Raw genomic sequence first — 23,318 nt, forward strand, 5'->3', positions numbered from 1 at the left:
CTTCTGACTTCCATGGTTTATGATGAGAAATTGGCTATTATATTTACTAATGATTTTTTGTCTGTAGTGACTCACTTCTCTCTTTCTACTTTCAAGTTTCTCTGTTTTTGTTTTTTAATAATTTGATTATAATGTGTTTTGGTGTGGAGCTCTTTGAATTTATCCTGCCTAGAATTTAGTTTCTTGAATGTGTAGATTTATGCTTTCATCATTTTCGGGAGGTTTTTTAGACATTATTTCATTAAATATTTATTCTGCTTTTTTCTCACTTTCCTCTCCCTCTATTATATGGAAGCTCATGTGCTCAATGGTTTTTAACAAGTCTCTTAGGATTTATTTTTCTTTATTCTTTCCTCCTTCTGCTCTTTACTAGATAATTTCAGTGAGCTTATCTTCAAGTTTGCTGACTTGTTTCTTCTGCCTGCTCATATCTGCAGTTGAACTCTTATACTAAATTTTTAATTTTAGTTATTTTACCTCTTAGCTCCAGAATTCCTATTTGGTTTCTTTTTATAATTTATATTTCTATATTTTATTCTTGATTTGGTGGGATATAATTTTCCTGGGACTTTTTTTAGTTCTTTGTCCATGGGCTTCTTAGCTCATTGGGTATATTTAAATCACTAAATTTAATTTCCTTCCCTAATATGTTCAATGTTAGGGCTTCCTCGTGAACAGTTTTTATTGCCTTGTTTTTTCACATGAATGAGCCATAGTTTCTTATTTCTTTGTATTCTTCATTATTTTATGTTGAAAATTGAACACTTTGAATATTTTAGTGTGGCAACTGTATAAATCATATTCTCCTCAATACCTAGGATCTGTTTTGATGTTTTTGTGGTTTGTTGTTTGCTTGTTTAGTGATTTTTCTAAACTGTTTTTGTAGTCTGTGTTTTTTTATATGTGGTGACTGAAGTACATCTTCCATTAATTTAATGGTCAGCTATTATTTTGACAGTTTTTCTTAAGTACCTGGGGGGAAAAAATAAGAAAAAAGGAAAGAAGAAAAGAAAGAAAGAAGAAAAAGAAAGAAAGAAAGAAAGAAAGAAAGAAAGAAAGAAAGAAAGAAAGAAAGAAAGAAAGAAAGAAAGAAAGAAAGAAAGAAAGAAAGAAAGAAAGAAGAAAAAGAAAGAAAGAAAAAGAAAGAAAGAAAGAAAGAAAGAAAGAAAGAAAGAAAGAAAGAAAGAAAGAAAGAAAGAAAGAAAGAAAGAAAGAAAGAAAGAAAGAAAGAAAGAAGAGAAAAGAAAGAAAGAAGGGAGAGAGGGAGGGAGGGAGGGAGGGAGGGAGGGAGAGAGAGAGAGAGAAAGAAAGAAAAGGGTCTCCCAATCTTTGTACACTGGATCTGTGTTAGGACTCTTCAACCTATTTGAAGCCAGCCCATTTAAAACTCTGCCTTAGCCTTCACTTCCTACTTGCACTGAGTCTTTAGATTAGCTGGAGGTCAGGCTCTGGTTTTGTCTGGACTTTTCTGAATGTGTGAGCACTCATTATCATGCACATGACCTTCCAGAATCCATGATATATATGAGACCTTTTAAAAACTTTTATTCCCCTTCATATTTTTCCCCCTGACCTCTTCCTTCCCAGATTTTCTGGTTTTTCTATTACTTGACCCAGCTCTTATTCTTTGACAAAGTCTGCTATGGCTAAAATTTGAATCTTTAAATGCTTTTGGAAAATACCACCAGGAAGTCACTCCTGCCATCGGAATACTCATGATCAGGCAAACCAAAGGCAAGTTTATGTGCTTGTACTCATGAGACACTACGGAGTTCAAATCAATCACAATTCTTTAAGAATAAAAATGAAATCTAGCCTTAGCTGGTTTTACTCAGTGGTTAGAGCACTGGCCCGTGGACTGAAGGGTCCCTGATTCAATTCTGGCCAAGGGTATATACCTCGTTTACAGGCTCAGTCCCCACGTGCAGGAGGCAACCAATCAATGTGCCTCTCTCACATCAATGTTTCTCTCTCTCCCTTCCATTCTCTCTGAAAAGCAATAGAAAAAATATCCTTGGGGAAGATTAAAAAATAATAATTAAAAAAAATTATTTTAAAGAAGTTATTTTGACTGTAGTGCCACACCCTTTTATAAATACTCAAATAAAGGCTGACCACAGAAGGGCTGTCCCTGAGACCATCATCTGCATGGTCCAGCTATAGAACACTGTCAACAAACTTACATCTACATCTCTTTTAAACATTAATAAAAAGGCATCCTGAGTAGTTAGTTTCCTTTTTGTCAGAGTTCCTTTTTCATGCTTTGCTCTGCCTCTTTTTTAGTGATCTTATTATCTTGAGGGACAGGCATGTTCCATAAAACTGCTTTCATTTTAATGGAACTAGTGAAAGCTCACATGGAAAATTGAAAGCACTCCCTTTTGTTGTAGTCAGTCATAATCTTTCTCAGTAGATGCATTTAAAGATCCAGAACACAAGTAGGTCAACAGAACATATAACTTAACAAAGTTGGCTTGGAATTTTCTGCTAATATATTCCTAATGCTTTTTAGCTTGGCATTTCCTCAGCTTTCCTCGAGAAAAATAGTGTCAGATTGATAGGATATTCATGGCATTGAAGGATGAATGACAGTTATCTATATAATATAGAAACTGAGGTCTTTTAAAAATAATACTTGGAAATATTGGGCTTTTTTCTAAAATATTCAAGTTTAACAAAAAATTTGATTTAAAAATACTTATTTTGGAGCCTGGCCAGGCATGGCTCAGCCCCAGAGCCAATTCAGAGATAATGGGGAACTTTTCCCCCAGAAACAAATGTGAGAAATTAACAACTCCTCTTAACCTCCATCACCATCCTCCCACCATGAGGTCCTAACTGCAGTTAGAATGCATCCAGAAAACTTAACCACATCTGAGACATTTGTTTTCTTTGACCTCCTCCTTTCCCTGGCCCTCTCTTCCCCCAAACTCACATCTCTTGCAATTCACCTTTTCCTCAAAGATTTTCTAAGTGCATTTTTGCCAATATACTGCTCTCAGAAAACCTATTTGAGTTTTAGCAGTATCTTTCAATGCCTTAATCCAAAAAGATACAATATTTTGCAGTAAGGCAAGGCTTTAAGGAGGCTGGGGATATTTCTTTATGCTTATTTATCTTAATAGAGATTATTAAAACTGGAACGTTCTGAAGATAAACATTTTTCCCTAATGGCATTCCTGAAATATTCTCTGGTAGTATTGAATGATTAAGAAAAATAAGACATTTCTTATTCTGGTTGAGTTCTGGAAATTTTCCTTGGAAGTGATGACCTGCATATTTGTGGGAAGGCATTTAGTCAATTGCATTTCACATAAAGGTTACAAACCTGGAATAAAGACATGCTAAATAAAAGGACAACAAAGAGAAATTTACCTATGGCATAATGAAATTGTCCATTCAATTCCTTGCTTCTGAAGATGATTCTAAGATAGGAAAGAGCATAGAGAGGAAGTTAAGAGACCTCACCCTGACACTAACTCACTTCATTATCCTGAAACAAGACTCTTCAACCTCTGAGCATACATTTTCTTATCTAAAAAACATTGTAGTAAACTAAAGCCTTTTTTAAGTTTTCTACCTGTTCTAAAATTTCATGACAGTAACTATCACTTCCTGTGGTTGTGCTTGATCTCTGAATCCTGAGGAATCACGTTTACTTTCATTGGATACTCAAGGTCATGTTCCAGTCAGCCTCTTGACAATAAGGCAGTGATTTACTTTACTCTCTCATAGAAATCTCCTTGACATAACTACTATTAAGCTTCCAGCTGTCTCAACTGCCAAACTGGCCTCCTACTGTGTCCAGATTTAATTTATGTTATTTTCTTATTATACTCACATCTTTCCAAATAGGCTTTGAGGAAGGCTTAACCCACTTTATCCTGGGTTTTCTATTTTTTCCTGACTCATTTGTTTTATCCCAAACATCTCAGTCTTAATATATTTTTCCTAATATATTTTTCCTTTCTACTGCACTTCTTTTTAATTATTATTTTATCTCTTGGTTATTACTGTTTATACCCATAAACCTGTACACATAACTTGTATAAGATGGGTCATATTAGTAGCAAAAGTATACTCAATATATAGTTGGGGGAACTACAAAAGATCTTTACTATGTTCTTTCTTTATGACTCCTTCTTTTGGTGTCTTACTTCTTTTTCAATAAGATGTGAATTCTCTAGAGACTCCTAGAGAAAACAACTTTGAATTGGCTGTATTATTGGTATTTTCTTTAAGAAATACAGTGGGACTTCCAGGAGCCTTGAGATTATCAGTTATCTTGAGTGGTGTGCTATTTTGAATAAACCAGTATCAGTGGAAGGAGATTTTATGATTTTCTGCACTCCTGGGTATTATAAAATAGAAATGCCATATCACTCAAGACTTTCAAGTTACTGAATTGATTTTTTTTCTCCCCTTGCATTTGTAGTTTTAATGTAAACTGAGACAAGGATCTAATGATAGAGCAACTAGAATTAAGCCCTTTCAAAAATTCAAACTGTATAGATTTTTACTTTCTCCTCTACTTTTATTTTCAACTGAATGCCTATCAGCCCTTAATAAGCCCTTTATCTTAGTTTTATTTTAATTCAAAGCCAAATGAGGCAGATCTTCAAACACCTGTATCCATGTCTTAAATTCCTCTTTCCTTAACTCAAAATGAATTAATATTGCCAAAAATTTGGTCAGTATATACAGCCAGAAAAATCAGGATAACCCACATAACCAGAACCACTTGATGGGATCACTGTATTACAGGTAAAGACTATGAGTTCCCATTATCCTATAACCCTATTACTAGGTCTAGAAAAATGATAGAGGACATACATCCATTCATTCATATATCTTGTATTTATGGGAGGCCACTAATCTCTATTGTTTCTGCCTATGATAATGATTGACACTTATTCAGCACTAAGTCTGTGACAAGCACTGTTCTAAATGTGCTGCATGCATTTCCTCATTTAATCTTCTTCCCTTAATTATGCAATAAGTGCTATTTTTATCTCCATGGCAAAAAAAAAAAGGGGGGGGGGGCGGAAGTAAGGTATAAGGAAGTTAGGTTACTTGCAAGGTCACAGAGTTAGTAACTGACAGAGCCATGGTTTGAATGCAGCAGTCTGTCCCCTATATGAACCAAATCCTTATGGAAACATGGATATTCTCTGGTGCTGATAGGAGTCCTAACAGAATTTGTCCTTTTGAAGGATGAAATAGCCTTCTACCTGGTATAAATAAGGGAGTCCAGAAATGTCCATTTCACATCCAAAATTGTCTCCAGAGGGTTCTGGTCAAGATGGTGGCATATGTAAACACAGTACTTGCAGCCTCCCACAACCTCATCAACATTACAATGAAAATACAGAACAACCATATTCAGAACCTCCCGAAGTCTAGCTGAACAGAAGCCCTACAATTTAGGAATTAAAGGAGAAGCACATTGAGACTGGGGGGGGCGGGGGGACGACTTGGGGCAGAATCGAGGAACCAGCTGGTGCCACACCCATGTGGGGAGGTTTAAAATAGGAAAGCATATCTAAGCTGTGGAGGTTTCCCTGAGGAGGGAGGGGGTCCCAGCCCCAGCCCAGGTTTCCAGTACTGGGAAGAGAAATCTTCATAGCTTCTGACTGTAAAAACCAGCAGGGATTGTGGCTGAGTGACATAGAAGCTGCTGGAGTCCCAGGCAATTCCTCTTAAAGGGCCCAGGCATGAGTGAGATTTACTCAGACTCACTCCCTCTGAGCTTCAGCACTGGGGCAGCAGCTTGAAATGAACCTGTGACATTCAGGGAACAGCTAACTTGTGTGGAATCAGGGCAAGAGCTAGAGGGGCAGCTTTCTCAGAGACAGAAGTGCTGACAGAATCCACTGTGCCTTTGCTAAGCCTTTCCCACCACAGAGCCAGCAGACAGGCACCATATCTGAATCTCCATCAACCTGGCTTACACCTTTTACCTCTCCCTGGTGATTCCCTGAGGCCCCGCCCCTCCTTACTTGGAGGCTCATCCAAGCCATCTCCAGTTGTTTTTCCACACTACTGGCCTCTCTTGCCTCAGGCTTTGGATTTTCCTAAAATCTCTTAGACAAGCAACAGCTGACCTCAGTGTGGCCCATACCTCCTGAAAAGTGGCCCCAGGCCTGGCGCTAGTGGAAGCCCTCCTTGGGTTATAGCTTAACCTCTCCTGGGCACCTCCAAGCCCAACACAAGTTGCAGCCATCAGCAGATAGATTTGTAGCTCATGCCTGGGGATGCAGGCCAGGGCATAGGCAGTGGCTGACTGTGCACCTCCAGGGAGGCTTCAGAGCCAGTGCACCAGGCAGACAGCTTCAGACCATGCCAGATTACACCCCTACCATCTCCATGAGTGACACCCTCAAGGGGCAGACTTGGTGAGCACCAAGGCCCCACTGAAGCATGTTCTGGTCTATAGGATTGGCTCCTGCACAGCAGCCCTTCCACTGTAGTCACAGACAATCCTCACAACCGATTGGCCTGGGGTTCAATCCTTCCCAGTGATGCCAACATCAACCAAGGCTGAACCATAATAGAACAGTGCACACAGCTCACACAGGGGTGCACCTGGAGTGCCCATCTCGGGTAACTGGGGAAACTGAGCCACTAGGCCCTACAGGACACCTACTACATAAGGCCATTCTACCAAGTCCGGGAGACATAGCAGATCTACCTAATACATAGAAAGAACACAGGTAAATAGCCAAAATGTGGAGAAAAAGAAACATGTTACAAATGAAAGAACAGGAGAAATCTCCAAAAAAAGAACTAAATGAAATAGAAGCAAGAAAAATACCAGATACAAAGTTCAAAACAATAGTTATAAGGATTCTCAAGGAACCTACTGAGAACTTTCAGGAACTTAGTGAGAACTTTAAGAATCTTAGTGAGAACATCAACAACTTAAATAAGGACCAGTCAGAAATGAAGGATACACTACCTGAAATAAAGAATAATTTACAGAGAATCAACAGTAGAGGACTTGATTTGAGTCCAGAATCAAATCAAGAATTTGAAATATAAGAAAGCAAAAAACACCCAATCAAAACAGCAAAAAGAATCCAGAAATATGAAGATAGTATAAGGAGCCTCTGGGACAACTTCAAGTGAACCAACATTCACATCATGGAGGTACGAGAAGGAGCAAGAATTTGAAAACCTAGGTGAAAAAAAAAATGACAGAAAATTTCCCTTACCTGTTGAAAGAAATATACATACAAGTCTAGGAAGCAGAGAGAGTCCAAAACAAGAGGAACCCAAAGAGACACCAAGACACATCATAATTAAAATTCCAAAGGTTAAAGACAAAGAGAGAATCTTAAAAGCAGCAAGAGAAAAGCAATTAGTTACTTACAAGGGAGCACCCATACGACTGTCAGCTGATTTCTCAACAGAAACCTTGCAGGCCAGAAGGGAGTGGCAAGAAATATTCAAAATGATGAAAACAAGGAATCTACAACCAAGATTGCTCTACCCAGCAAAGCTATCATTTAGAATTGAAGGTCAGATAAAGAGCTTCCCAGACAAGAAAAAGCTAAAGGAGTGCATCACCACCAAACCAGTATTACATGAAATGTTAAAGGGTCTTCTTGAAGAAGAGGAAGAGGAAGAGGAAGAGGAAGAGGAAGAAGAGGAAGAGGAAGAAGAGGAAGAAGAAGAAGAAGAAGAAGGAGGAGGAGGAGGAGGAGGAGGAGGAGGAGGAGAGGAGGAAGAAGAAGAAGAAGAAGGAGAGGAGGAAGAAGAAGAAGAAGAAGAAGAAGAAGAAGAAGAAGAAGAAGAAGAAGAAGAAGAAGAAGAAGAAGAAGAAGAAGGAGAGGAGGAAGAAGAAGAAGAAGAAGAAGAAGAAGAAGAAGAAGAAGAAGAAGAAGAAGAAGAAGAAGAAGAAGAAGAAGAAGAAGAAGAAGAAGAAGAAGAAGAAGAAGAAGGAGAAGGAGGAGGAGGAGGAGGAGGAGGAGGAAAGAAAAAAAATATGAGCAATAAAATGGTAATAATATATATATATATAACTACTGAATCTAAAAATCAAAATAAACAAGCAGAACAGAAACAAATTCATAGATACAGAGAACATTTTGATGTTTGCCAGATGGGGTGGAGGTTGGGGGTATGGACGAAAAAAGTGAAGGGATTTAAAAGTACAACTAAGGCATAGCCCATGCACACACACAACAGACAGGTGAAGACCTGTGATGAGGTGGGAGATGGGTGGAGGCAGACAAAGGGGGGGACATGGGGGACATCTGTAACACTCTCAACAATAAAATAAATTTTAAAAAATTGTCTCCTCACTACTCAAGTACAGTGCATATACATATGTATAATTTTTTTACTTTGAACAAGGTGAGTAAAGCTACTTTTAAAACAAAAATTTACACAGGAATGGTAGTATATTAAGCCATTGCTATCCATTACCAAGTTACTGTTCATTAAATTATTAGTCAAATTAAGGAACACTCATCCAATAGAACAGGAAAAAAAAGACATAGTATATGGTTTCCAAATGGTTACACCAAGGTACCCCGGGAAGACACAGTGAACTCACAGGGGTGCTGTGGTATATTTTAAATTATAAAGGGAAATAGTACAATGGTTTACATATGTCAGATACCTGGACTACTAGCTCAAAATATTTCAGTTTCAACAGTACATTGTGCTAAAACACTAGATAATTATTTTCAACATTATGCATTTGCTAAATAGTATGTTGGCAGTTCCTGTGATTTAAAAGGTAAGTACTGTGTGGAAATCATTGTGAACAGGAAGTGGTGATGTTCAATATGATTCTAAAAGTTTACGAACTTGGGCACATACACGTATCCCAATAGTAAGTAATTATGATTATTTTAGAATAAAATAAAAATATTTTCCAATTTATGTGTATAATTTTTTAAGTTGCTACTGAATTGTTAAGGCATAAACACTTGTTAATTTGTTTGAAATTAACTACATAATAAATTGAAATATTCTTTTGGCCTAGAGGGGAAATGAATACTAAATTGAGACACTAAGTGATCTGTGAACAGAGAAATTTTGAGAGACTCTGTGAACAGATATTATATCTTAATTTTGTGGGTAGGGGATAGAAAGAGTAAAAGTCCTATATTCATACTGGCAGTCAGTGCGCCATGAAAGTACTGGGCATCTGGATGAGAGGAAAGAGTTGCAGAAAGGAGATGGAGTAGTTCTAAAGTAAAACTGCAGAGTAAAGACAATCAATTCAATAAGTAGTGCTGGGAAAATTGGACAGATACATGCAAAAAAATGAAACTAGACCACCAACTTTCACCATACACAAAAACAAAACTCAAAATGGATAAAAGACTTAAATGTAAGTCACGAAACCATAAAAATCCTGGAAGAAAACATAGGCAATAAAGTCACAGACATCCCACATAGTGGAATTTTCACTGATACATCTCCTAGGGCAAGAGAAACAAAAGAAAAAATAAACATACGGGACTACATCAAACTAAAAAGCTCCTGAACAGCAAAAGAAAACACCCTCAAAATACAAAGAAACCCCACGGTCTGGGAAAACATGTTTGCCAAGGATGTATCTGATAAGGGGCTAATTTCCAAAGTGTACAAAGAACTCATAGTACTCAGCAAGAGGAAGACAAACAACCCAATTAAGAAATGGGCAAAGGACTTGAATAGACACTTCTCCAAAGAGGACATACAGATGGCCAAGAGACACATGAGAAAATGCTCAACGTCGCTAATCATCAGAGAGATGCAAATTAAAACCACAATGAGGTATCACTTCACACCTGTCAGAATGGCTGCCATCAACAAATCAACAAACGACATGTACTGGCGAGGGTGTGGAGAAAGGGGAACCCTAGTACGCTGCTGGTGGGAATGCAGGCTGGTGCAGCCACTATGGAAAACAGTATGGAGGTTCCTCAAAAAATTAAACATGGAGCTGCCTTTTGACCCAGTGATTCCACTCCTAGGAATGTATCCTAAGAATCCTGAAACATTCATCAGAAAGGATATATGCACCCTGATGTTCATAGCAGTACAGTTTACAATAGCTAAGATCTGGAAACAGCCCAAGTGCCCATCAGTAGATGAGTGGATAAAAAGCTGTGGGACATTTACACCATGGAATACTACGCAGCTGTAAAGAAGAATCTCGTACCCTTTGGGACAGTATGGATGGACCTGGAGAAAATTATGCTAAGTGAAATAAGCCAGGCAGCGAACGACAAACATCACATGATCTCACTTATACATGGAATCTAAAGAACTTAATAAACTGATGAACAGAATAGATTCAATGACATGGAAGCATAGATCAGACTGACGAATGTCAGAGGGATGGAGGAGTGTGGGTGGGTGGAGGGGGAGAGAGTAATCAAAGAATTTATATGCATATATGCACAGCCCAGGGATACGGACAATGGTGGGGAGAGGTACTGGGGAGGGTGATGAGACGGGCTGGAATGGATCATTGGGTAGAAAAAGGGACATCTGTAATATTTTAAACAAAAATAAAATTTTAAAAAAAATAATAAAAATAATGTAAAACTGTAGATACAAATTACCCATGAATCTGTTAGACCTCAAGCTCTGTGAGGATAGGGAGCCAGTGAATCTAATTCTCCTGTTGTTTCTCAGATCTTAGCATATTGTTTGGCAGGGCAAACATTTTCTGAAAGAGAATGAATGGAATCTATTTCTAGCATTATAACAATAGTTCAGCTTCCTCAGCTGGCAAATAAAGTCGATGAATTCACTCATTCTCTCTAGGAATCTAATATGGATAGTATGTACTTGATTATATCACAACTCACCTATAGGCACTGCTCTGTTAGCCAACAGTGACTGCTTCTTAGGAGGTAGCAACACCCCTACCCTGACACTACTTCCCACCTAAGCTGGGGATACATAAACAGCACCATTGGAAACTAAATGTAGTACCAGGCTCAAATTCATTGATGAATTCAGAATACTGTTGTTGGGTGCATCTACCTTGATTCATTGATGCTTCAACCTTTCTGGCCTTGATTAACTGCAAGTATAATTAGGAGTTCCTACCTCAATCTTTACTTGCTGACCAATTGTTCTTTTTTTTAATATTATCTTTAATGATTTTAGAGAGAGGAAGGGAGAGGTAGAGAGAGATAGAAACATCAATGATGAGAGAGTCATTGATCAGCTGCCTCCTGCACGCCCCCAACTGGGGATCAAACCCACAACCCGGGCATATGCCCTGACCGGGAATCGAACCCTGATTGCCTGGATCCTAGGTCGACACTCAAGCACTGAGCCATGCCTGGCCGGGCCCAGTTGTTCTTTAATTTATTTCTGATCCCTAGTGATCTGAGGAACCATATTATATACACACTTAAGAAATACAAAGGAATAAAAGCAGATCTCCTCAATCTAATATCAAGCATTTTTTCTCAATTACAGTTTACATTCAATATTATTTTGTATTGGTTTCAGGTGTACAGCATAGTGGTTAGACAATCATATACTTTACAAAGTGGTCCCCCCGATATTCCAAGTACCTACCTAGCACCATAAATAGTTATTACAATATTATTGACTATATTCCTTATGCTATACTAACATAAAGCATTTTTTTAAAACCCTATACTGCCCGGCCAGTGTGGCTCAGTGGCTGAGCATCAACCCATGAACCTGGAGGTCAGGCTTCAGTTCCTGTCAGAGCACATGCCATGGTTGCAGGCACAATCTCCAGTAGGGGGTGTGCAGGAGGCAGCCAATGGATGCTTCTCTCTCTCCTCCTTTCCTCTCTCTGAAGTCAATAAAAACATTTTTTTAAAAAGAAAACTCTATATAACAGGTCAGATATTATGGTGAAGTGGTAGTAGTATTTGCTTTAAAATCAGGAATAAGATAGCATAGCTCACTATCAGTATTTCTATTAATCACAGGCCAGAAATCTTAGCAGTGTAGGCAACGACAAAAAGAAACACAAAGTGAAAAGCCTGAAATAAAAGTTATTATTTATACATGATAAAAATGATTTATGTAGAAAACTGAAAGAATAACCACAGATAAACTATCAGAACTATTTTAGGAAAGTAAGGTTGCTGAATGTAATATTAAAACATTAAATTTCTTTTCTATATACCAACATCAAAAATTGGAAATACAATTTAAAAAGAGACAATTTATAAAAGAACATTTTTAAAATTAGGAGTAACAGGTAATAGTTTCCTCTAAACCACCAGAAAACCGGGCAAAATATTTTAAGACTGTTTACAGACAATGACAATAGAAAGTGAATGATCCAAGAAAAAATGGAAAACAATGAGATGATCTTTATGATCACCTTGGCTTTCTTCCTAGAGACAATTCTTAGACCAAAAGTATGAGGAAGAGAAAACCAAACAGAGAACAGGGATCTTATTGACTTGAAAAGGTAATTTGGAATTTGAGGAGGCTGAGATACCTGAAATTTGTGAATAAGAAGGAGCTATTCAAAGAAAAGTTTCTAGAATATTCATAGGTGACCCCTTATGAATACTAAGACATCCATGAGAAATGTGAAAATTCATGGTAAAGAAAAAAAAAGATAGCTGTAAGATGAATAATTCTGAGCACTTTTCCAGGGCTGTGAGATACTCTCATTCTAAGGAGCCAGGATGAAGAGTTGTTGTGCACTTAGATAATGCAGTAGAGAATCTCACAAGTGTCATACCTTAGTAATAGGACTAAACTAGACCTAGAGTAAGTGCCACTCTAGACCCATGCTACAAAGCCTAAAACAGGCTTCAAAAGAATCAAGCTGATCCCAAAGTACACTTAATGTTAGTCATAACACAGTCCAATGCTGACTTAAGCAAGTTAAAAAATTCCAGTGCTTGGCAATGTAAACTTCACACTGTTCAAGCATCCAATTCATATTAATAGACATGTAAAGAAGCAGAAAAATGTCACCTATGACTTGAGTGAAAATAAGTCACTAAGAATAGGCTCAGAAATTTAGAGATAGAATTTGCAAACATTTTAAACAGCTGGTATAAATATGCCCAAAGAATTAACAAAACACATAACAGTAATAAAGAGAGAAATCAGTGTTACAAAAAGAACCAAATGATCTTCTAGAGCTGAGCAATATACTATTTAGAATGAAAAAATTCACTGGATGAGGAAAACAGCTAGTAAAATAATAAAGAATAAACTCTTTAAAACACAGAATAGAAACTATCTAAACTGAGCAGTGAGAGAAAATAATAAAGTTAGAAGAGCAACAGGGAATCTGGCTAACATATGTATATTTGGAATATCAGAAGTGAAGGAAGGCAAAAAAATTAGAAAATAATGACTGAAAATTTCCAAGTTAGATAAAAAGTATAAACACAGATCCAAGAATCTCAGCAAACCCCAAACAGCAAAAAAATAAAACAAACACCAAAGCATATCATGATCAAATAGCTGAAAACCAGTAACAAAGAGAAAATCATTTAATCAACCAAAGATGCATAATACACAGAGAAAGAAATGTTTTAAAAGACTGCATATACTTGATCAGAAAAATATACATGTTAGAAGACAGTGAGACTTTCAGTGTAAATGCTGAAAGAAATAGAAAAAAAGTTAGCCTAGAATTCTATACTAGTGAAATATGTTTTAAAAAAGAATGAAGCTGAAGAGTATTTTTAGGAATGCACATATATCCATCATCAAACAAAATAAAATTCACAATGTCTGTTATCTTATCAAAATTTACAGGCATGCAAAGAATAAGAAACAGAGTAAAATAATGACAAGAAATATTTATCAATTGTAAATGACCCTGAATTGACATATAGGTTTAGTAGAAAAGGACATTAAGATATTATACTTATAGTATTTCATATTTTCAAGAAGCAAAAGAAAAATTGAATATACTACATAGAGACATGAAAAATATAGACCCTAATAGAATATCTAGAGATGAAAATCCAAATACTTAAGATAAAAAAACACACTGAATATTAACAACAGAGCAGATAGTGCAAAATAAATAATTAGTGAATGTGAATGTTTCAATAAAACTATCTGAAATAAAGCACAGAAAGAAATATCTGAAATAAAGCACAGAAAGAAAAAATGAATAGGGCATAAATACACTATAAAAAAAATTCAAGCTGCAGAATTGGAGTCACTAAAGGAGGAGAGAAAGTAAAGGAATAGAAAGCATATTTGAAGAACTAGTGGCTAAAATGGTCAAAAAGTGATTAAAATAATTAAGTTACAGTTTCAAGAAGCTCAATAAACTCTAAGCACAAGAAAATGACCCTAGGATATGCTATAATCAAATTACTTGAAATATCAATAGAGAAAAAAATCTTAAAAGCATTTAGAGAAAAGACAAAGCTTATTATATACACCAGAACAAAGATAAGAGTGACAGTAGATTTCTTATTGAAAATAATACAAGGTAGAACACAGTGGAGCACAAATTCTTTACTCAGCAAAAATGTCTTTGAAAAATGAAGGTGAAGAAAGTAGAGAGGAAGGGACTTCCAGAATGGCTGGGTGAGGAGTTTAGCAAATCCTGTGCTGAAAAAGCAATAAAAGCAATAATAAAAATGAACAAAATTATTTTTAAAAATTCAAAGACTGGGAACTGGCCAAAGGCATTAAACAATTTGAGAACTGTTTATTCAAGAAAATTTACTGAATCATGATTAGAACAGTGGAATTTATGGTATTTTCTTCTGGGTCTGTTCCCATCACAACCATTTCCTCAACTCCACAGTGCAGAAATACTACTAGGGCAGTAGGAGGGGTTAACTTTATTTGGAGAAGAATGCAGAAATTTCTACATACAGTGGTGGTGTTTTCCAGCTGAGGCTTCAAACACCATGGAGCAGAGAAAAGACATCTATCTCCACTTTTCCCCTTTTGAATTCCTGACCCATTAAATCCATGAGTCATAATAAATGATTGTTTTACACCATAAATATTGGACTAATTTGTCACACAGCTATACTAACTAGAAGATAATTGTTACATGAACGTGGCATTCTGCCATAAAGCAAAAAACTAATATAGCAATAGTTTGAGAATCAGATGTTAGTCTTAAATTGGAAAGCCTTCAGATTATTAGTGGAAGCATAAAAGCCTTCATAAAATGTGTCATTTAAGGATTAAAAGAAAGCAAGGAATTTGTTATCAAAGTATGGAAGAAAGAAAAAAGTTGTTATGCAGTGGTGGGAAGTTTAGACACTGTCATCTACAACTATCTGGAAGATGTAACTAAGGAGTTTCAAGGTAAAGTGCCAAAGCTGACACCTGCCTTCTCGTTGATGCTTATAGAAAAATGCTAGAGAGATAATCTACAGAAAGAATTGTTAAATACAAAGAGGCTTTCAAAGATTCTATAATTAGGGAAGGGTTTTAGAGAAGATATATAGTAAGAATATAAAATTCTTTGTAAAACCAAATAAAGAAAGATCCAATGTCGTACTGTCAAGAATCATTTAGTTGAACAAAAGCTCTCCTGAAGATCTTAATGACTTGTCTCACAGATCTTCTCAACTGAGCAATAAAGTTTGTAATATCTTAAGAACATTCATTATTCTTCAGAAGTCTTATAGAGTGCTCAATGAGAGCAGGGTTAATCTCAAAGAAATTTGTGAGTGTGGCTTTCGTTAATGGAGAAGATTGCTAATTCATAAGAAAATCACTAAGTTTTTTAAAAGATTTATATTAGCTCAGATTAAAAACTTAAAAGAGATCTTTGGAACCCCAACCTTTTATGAATAAGAAGGATGGGGGGAGCTATAAGCACATGCTACTTTTTATTGAAAAAAAAAGGATAAATAAAATAGATTCAGTGACATGGAAGCATGGATCAGACTGATGAATCTCAGAGGGAAGGTGGGGGTGGGTGGGGAGAGATTAACCAAAGAATCTATACGTATATATGCATAACCTATGGACACAAAAAATAGTGTGGTGAAGGTCTGGGGAGGGGAGTGGGTGTGAGGTGGAAGGAGTCAATGGGGAAAAACGGGGACATCTGTAATATTTTGAACATTAAAAAATAAAAAATAAAAGCATAGAATCAAAAGCTTTGTTGAATCATTCACAGGCAGTAAGACTAAGCCCTAATCAAGAACTGGCAACATGTACCTAACTGTATTTCTGAATTTCTATGGGCCACTGATTCCAGCATGTTTCCTGCTTTTCTCTTTGGAAAGGAAGATGTATTCCTGTCAAACATTTCATGTTGGAGGATATATATATATGTGTGTGTGTGTGTGTGTGTGTGTGTATTATAAATAGTCTCCTTTTAATTCACAGGACTTTTAAATCAAGAGAAGACATACTTGAAAAGTTATACTTGAGGAACAACAGCTGAGGAGCCTCATCCCAACAGAACAGATGTAGGTGAAGGAGATCCTAGGCCTAGGCCTTGAGATTGAACCTGTTGCTGTAATGGGATGAGAGTTGGTGGGGGGGGGGCACTTCTGAATTTTGTATGTAGAAGGAATGTGTATTATTTTGACCAGAGTACAGACTCTGGTAGATGGTAGTAGACCCATGGCATATATACACCACATATATGTTGCAGTGTGAGCGACACCTCCTCCCTCTGAGCTATGAAGTTTCTGTCCTCTCCCTGTTGAGCCTGGGTTGGGAATTGTAACTTTTCTGGCCAATAGTGAGTAGTAGAAATAATGTTATATGATTTCTGGCTAAATCATAAGGAGGATACAATTTCTTCTGTTTGGTCTTTCTCTTTCTCAAGACAATTTCCCTTGGAATCCAGACATTATGTTCTGAGGAACTCCAGGTCATATGGAGAGGTCATATTTAGGCTTACCAAATGAAAATCCAAAGTAAGGTTTCAATGGATAGCTAGCATCAACTTACATTAATAACATAAGTGTCTTCAGAAGTTTATAATAATCAGTCATTGAATCTACCAGCCGAGGGACTAGAAACCACAAAGTAAAGCCAAGGCATCTCTATTATGTTCAGTATTAATTCCTATTCCACAGAATATCTGAGCCAACATTTTTGGAAATGAATTTTTATCTAGCCTTAGTTAAATAAACAGATTTTCTTGATATGAGCAAAAATAGGTCACATAAAGAAAAACTATAAAAAATGATAAATTTGACTTCATCAAAGTTCAACTTTTATATCTTTAAAAGCACCATGAAGAAAATGAAAAGGCAAGCCACAGAACGAGAAAATATATTTGTAATATACATATGTGAAAAAGAACATTTTAACCAGAATACATGAACACTTAAAATTCTATATTAAGAAGACAACCCACTAATAAAAAGGGCAAAATATTTGGACAATTCTGAAAATTATACATGTACATATATATTAAGCACACAATCAACATCATTGCTCTTAGAGGAAATGCAACTTAAAACCACAATGAGAAATCACTACACACTCACTAGAATGGTCAAAAATTCTATCTGGACAGTATTTGGAAAAACTAGAATGCTCAGACGTTGCTTTTTGAACTCTAAAATGTTACTACCAGTTTGAATACCATTTTGGCTATTTCTTATAAAGTAAATCATAGATTCTCCATAAATGCCATGATTCGAATTGTAAGTATATATCTATGCTTAAGGAATATGTATATTGTCACAGAACGCATGTTCAGCCATTTTCTGCTTTTGTTTTGATGTTTCCACAGAAGAATGATGAGTTGTAGCTTCCTAGTCTGACATTTTGCTCCTGGCATGTGTGTGAATGTATGTGTGTATGTGTGTGTCTGTGTGTGTATTGTATGATTCAGTTTATATGAAATTTTAGAAGTCAAATAAATCTATAGTGACAGAAAGCATATCAGTAGTTGTCTAAGGCCACAGTTGGTGGAGGGATCAACTAAAAAGGATTAAGATGGAAAATTTTGGAGTGATGGAAATCTTCTCCATCTTGAGTGTGGTAGTGGTTATACAGATATATACATTTGTCAAACCTCATAAATCTATACACATAAAATGTGTATACTTAACTTTATGTAAATTAGAGCACAATAAAGTCAATATGATTGGACATAACCAACATATACAGAAATATCCACTTAAAAATCCAAGAATACACATTTTTCTCAAGTGCACATGGAATATTTTCTAGGATAGACCATATATTAGGCCACAAAACAAATCTTACTAAATTTGAAAGATTAAAAAAATAAAAAGCATCATTATGATTACAATAGAATGGAACTAGAAATTGATGACAGAAGGAAAGCTAGAAAGTTCACAAATATGTAAAAATTAAATAGCACACTCAATCAATGAGTCAAAGAAGAAATAACAAGGGATATTATAAAATATCTATAGAGAAATCAAAACAAAAATACAACACACCAAAATTAATGGGATGCAGTAATAGAAGTCTTAAAAGGAAATTTTAAAGCTGTAAACACATGTTTTTTAAAAAAGATCTCAAATCAGCATCCTAACTTTACAATTTCAGGAAATAGAAAAAGGAGAACAAATTAAATCCATAAATAACAGAATGATGAGATAATAAAGATTAGAGCAATGAGAGATAAAATAGAGAATAGAAAGTAATAGAGTAAATCAACAAAACCAAAAGTTCATTCTTTGAAAGGGTCAACAAATTGACAAATTTTAGCTAGGTTGAGTAGGATACAAAGAAAGAAAACCCAAATTGACAGAGCAATTAGGCAAAAAAAAGAAATAAAAAGCATCAAAATTGGGAAGGAAATAAAATTATCTCTATTCAAAGATAACATAATCTTATATGTAGAAAACCCTGAAGATTACACACACACACACACACACACTGTTATAACTGATAAACAATTCAGCATTGTTGCACAATACAAGATACACACACAAATTCAGTTGGGTTTCTATACATTAGCAACAATCCAAGGAGGAAATTAAGAAAGTAATTTCATTTACAATAGCATCTAAAAGAATTAAACATTAGGGATAAATGTAACTAAGGAGGCAAAAGACTTGTACACTGATTCAGCCCACCCACATTATGGAGGATAATCTACTTTATTCTATGTCTACTGGTTTAAATTCTAATTTCATCTAAAAAATACCTCCAAAGAAACATGAAGAATAATGTTTGACTAAATACCTGAGTTTTGTCACCTAGAAAAGTTGACACATAAAATTAATCATCACAGATGGCCGTTACAAAAAATATATATATATATGTGTTAGCAAAGCTATGGAGAAATTAGTACCCTTGCACATTACCTGTGGGAATATAAAATGGTGCAGCCACTATGGAAAACAGTATGATAGTTCTTCAAAAACATGAAACATTGAATTACCATATGATGTAGCAACTCCCCAAAAGAACTGAAAACATTAACTCACACATTTTGCACCTCAGTGTTCATAAAAGCATTATTCACAATAGTCAAAAGTGGAAACAGTCAAAATGTCCATCAATAAAATGAATGGATAGCATAAAATGTAATATTATTTGCCCTTCAAAAGGAATGAAATTCTGATACATGCTGTAATATGGATGAACCTCAAAAACATTATGCTCAGTGAAATAACCATATGCAAATGACAAATATTATATAATCCTTTTTATATAAAGTACTAAAATATTCAAATTCATAGAGATAGAAATAGTAGTCACCAGAGGGTGAAGGGAGGGGAGTTATTGTTTCATGGGGATAGTTTCAGTTTGGGATAATGAAAAAATTTTAGAGATGGATATTGGTAATATTTGTACAACAGTGTGAATATACTTTATGCCACTGGTTATGCACTTAAAATGGTTAAAATAATAAATTTTATGTTATGTATATTTTATTAAAATAGAAAGAAAGAGCAAATGTTACAACTTGTATGACTCATGAAAATATTATACTAGTGAAAAAAAGCCAGACTGAAAAGACCAGTCTTAATGATTCCATTAATATGAAATGTTTAAAACAGGCAAATCTATGGAGACAGAAAGTACATTAGTTGCTGCCAAGGCCTGGGAGAGATGGTGGGATTAGGGAGTGAAGACTAATGGGTATGGGATTTCTTGCTGGGTAAGTTGAAATGTTCTAAAATCGATCATGGTGATGGTCACACAACTCTGTGCCTATAGTAACAACCATTGAACTATACACTTTAAATGAGTAATTGCATGGTATGTGAATTATATCTCAATAAAGATATTTTTTAAATAATGATAATATAAGGTATCTATAGTCAGAGTAATAAAAGATATCTAAGAAAATCTGGGTGAAAAATATGAAGCTTTATTTAAAGTAATTGAAGATTACATATAAATAGTAAAATCTATCTTGTGTATGCATAGAAACCATTAGTATCATAAAATGTCACTCCTTCCAAGAGTCATCTATAGATTCAATGCAATTTCAATCAAAATAACATTAGAATTTTTCTTGGACCTTGAGAACATATTCCTAGAATTTATGTGGCAAAACAAAAAGTGAAGATGCAACTAAAGAAGAAATAATGAAAGCACTACTGCAAAATATCAAAAATATATATAAGATATAGGAATTGAGGCAATATAGTACTAGATTAGGGCTAGATAAGTAAAACAATGGATCACAATAGAAAGAATAAGGGAAGTAAGGAAGAAAGGGAGGGAGGGAGGGAAAAAGGGAGGGAAAAAGGATTGATACATACTAAATTCCTATAATTTAATACAGAAAAAACACACAAATGACCAGGTAGAAAAATGGACTAACTATATGAATAGAATTTCACATAAACCAAAGCTCAAAAATCATATAACAGATGCTGATTTTCATTAGTAATAAAGAAATTGAAAATAAAAGACACAGGAGCCAGGCTGGGCGTGGCTCAGCGGTTGAGCATCGACCTGGGATCCAGATGATCAGGGTTTGATTCCTGGTCAGGGCACATGCCTGGGTTGCGGGCTTGATCAATGACTATCTCATCATTGATGTTTCTATCTCTGTCTCTCCCTCTCCTTTCCTCTCTCTAAAATCAATAAAGATATATTTAAAAAAAAAAAAAAAAAAAGGACACAGGAAATACAATTTTATACCTTTCAGATTTCAAAAATTAAAAGCCTAAGCATTCCAAATGTTTTCTCTTTTTTTAAAAAATATATATCTTTATTGATATCAGAGAGAGGAAGGGAGAGGGAGAGAGAGACAGAACACCAATGATGAGAGAGTCATTGATCGAGCCCACAACCCGGGCATGTGCCCTGACCGGGAACCGAACCCCTATCGCCTGGATCCTAGGTCAATGCTCAACCACTGAGCCACACCCGGCCGGGCCCAAGTGTTTTCTAAGATACTATATAATGGGATAACATATACTACTCTTAGAATTCAAAATTGGCAAGCTACTTTGGAAAATAATTTGGCATTATCTTGCAAATTCAAAAATACACATTCCTAGGAATTCCACTCCTATGTATGCACCATAGAAAAATTCCCGAGCACAAGTGCCAGGGACATATACAGAATTGTTTAACTACTCTTTGCAATAGCCAAAGGTGAGAAACAACCCAAATGCACATCAGCAGAATTGATAAATTATGGCACACTATATATGAATTAAAAGAAAGCAACTCTGGCATCACTCATAAACATGGATGATTTCAGAATCACAATGTTGACTGAAAAGACCAAGTCATAGATCATACAATATGTTACTGTTTATAAGTTCAAAAAATGAAACTAAATAATATGTTGTTAATGATGTTTTGTGTATGCAGGTGTATTAGTGACTTAGCATTACTCCTCCCAAATAAAACAGAGTTTTGTTTTCAAGAATCCTCTTTTCTGTATTTGAGTTGGTTGTATGCTGTTTGGGATGAAGAAGTGAAACAGAAGCCAATATACTAGAAAGTTTATTAAAGTGAGATATAGTGGCAGATAGATATAGAGAAACTTAGATAACCCTACCATGGCTCTGTTCTTCTGTTTCATTCCTAGTTTATCTTTCTGACTAATGGCCTTACTAATAAACAGCAGGCTCAAGTCCATCACCAAGTGCTTGGCTGTGGTCTTATAGAGTAGCAGTTTCCACTAAGGAAAGAGCTTTTGTAGAAAGGGCAGTTTTCACAGAACTCTCCACTAAATCTTCTTACATGGTACAACCTCAGCAGTCACATGTGCTCAGTTTTCCAAATTTTTCCATATTTTCTGACTTGTTCTGATTACTATAATAAATTGCTTATTGCCATTGGATTAGTTTGCTAGAGCAGCCATAGCAAACTGTCCCAGACTGGGTGGCTTAAACAAAAGAAATTTATTTTTTTACAGTTCAGTCTATAACACCCATAATATTTGTTGTGGTCTTGTATTTCTGATACATCTACATATATAATAACACTATAATAAGAAGTAATGAAATTATAAGAATAATTTATTACAATCCTAACTACAAATATATATTTTTAAATTTTTAAATGACTAAACAGGTTACGAATTAACTGCCAACATTTTAAAGTTGGGAAATTTTACACAACAATCTAGACTTCTGACTTCTAGAAATCTAAAATTAGATCTAGTAGTATCGACCACACATACTATGGCAGCAACAGCAGCTGAGGAGTAGCTATGTTCTGTAGGAGGCCTGTTTCAGCTCTTTACAACCTCCACCACACCATGTTGTCTTACATTCACCCAGCTTCCTTTCACTTAGTTTATCTATTTCTTCAGTGTTGGCATTTGAGCTGGTGACCATGATCCCCAGTAAGAAAGTTAGCATGTAGGGTTATCTAAGTTTCTCTATATCTAAGTTTCCTCATTTTCAGTATCCTTAACCCCAAGACACTCAATGTGTTCATTCTCTCCTGAACCTTACCCTCATAAGAAGATGCACTTGATTCTAGTAATTTAAAATAAGGAATGAACAATTTACAATGGATTAGTACTCAGCTCTTTCAGAAATATTTTTGCTTTTAAAGAGGTTACTTGGAGAAAGGAAGACATTCTGCTATACACACTGCTGCTCTCTGTTTTGCTTTTCATAGCACTTAACTCACTTGTCATTATTTGCTCAATATTATTTTCCATAGTAGATGATGAGTTCTATGAGGGCAGGAACCATGCCTATGTTTTTTTGTTTTTTTTCTTTTTTTCTTTTTGTTTATACCACTTAATTTTTATTAAATATTATACTGTTTGTTTTCTTTTTATTAGATTTATTAGGGTGACATGGGTTAATAAAATTATATAAGATTCAAGTGTACAATTTTATAATACATCATCTGCACATACTGCATTGTGTGTTTACCACTCAAAATCAAATCTCCTTCTGTGACAATATATTTGAGCCCCTTTACCCTTTACTATCCTCTCAATCCCCTTTCCCTCTGGTAACACTCCTTTCTGTCTTCTC

General features: G+C 35.5%; 1 pseudogene; it reads right to left on the minus strand.

Moving 5' to 3' along the window:
- LOC107529328 (ubiquitin carboxyl-terminal hydrolase 10-like) overlaps positions 1-22,661 on the minus strand; it is a 35,747-nt pseudogene extending 13,086 nt beyond the window's left edge.
- Positions 22,662-23,318: the final 657 nt, after the last annotated feature.

This window comes from Miniopterus natalensis, chromosome X, assembly GCF_054644295.1.
Source record: "Miniopterus natalensis isolate mMinNat1 chromosome X, mMinNat1.hap1, whole genome shotgun sequence".
Classification (NCBI taxonomy): Eukaryota; Metazoa; Chordata; class Mammalia; order Chiroptera; family Miniopteridae; genus Miniopterus; species Miniopterus natalensis.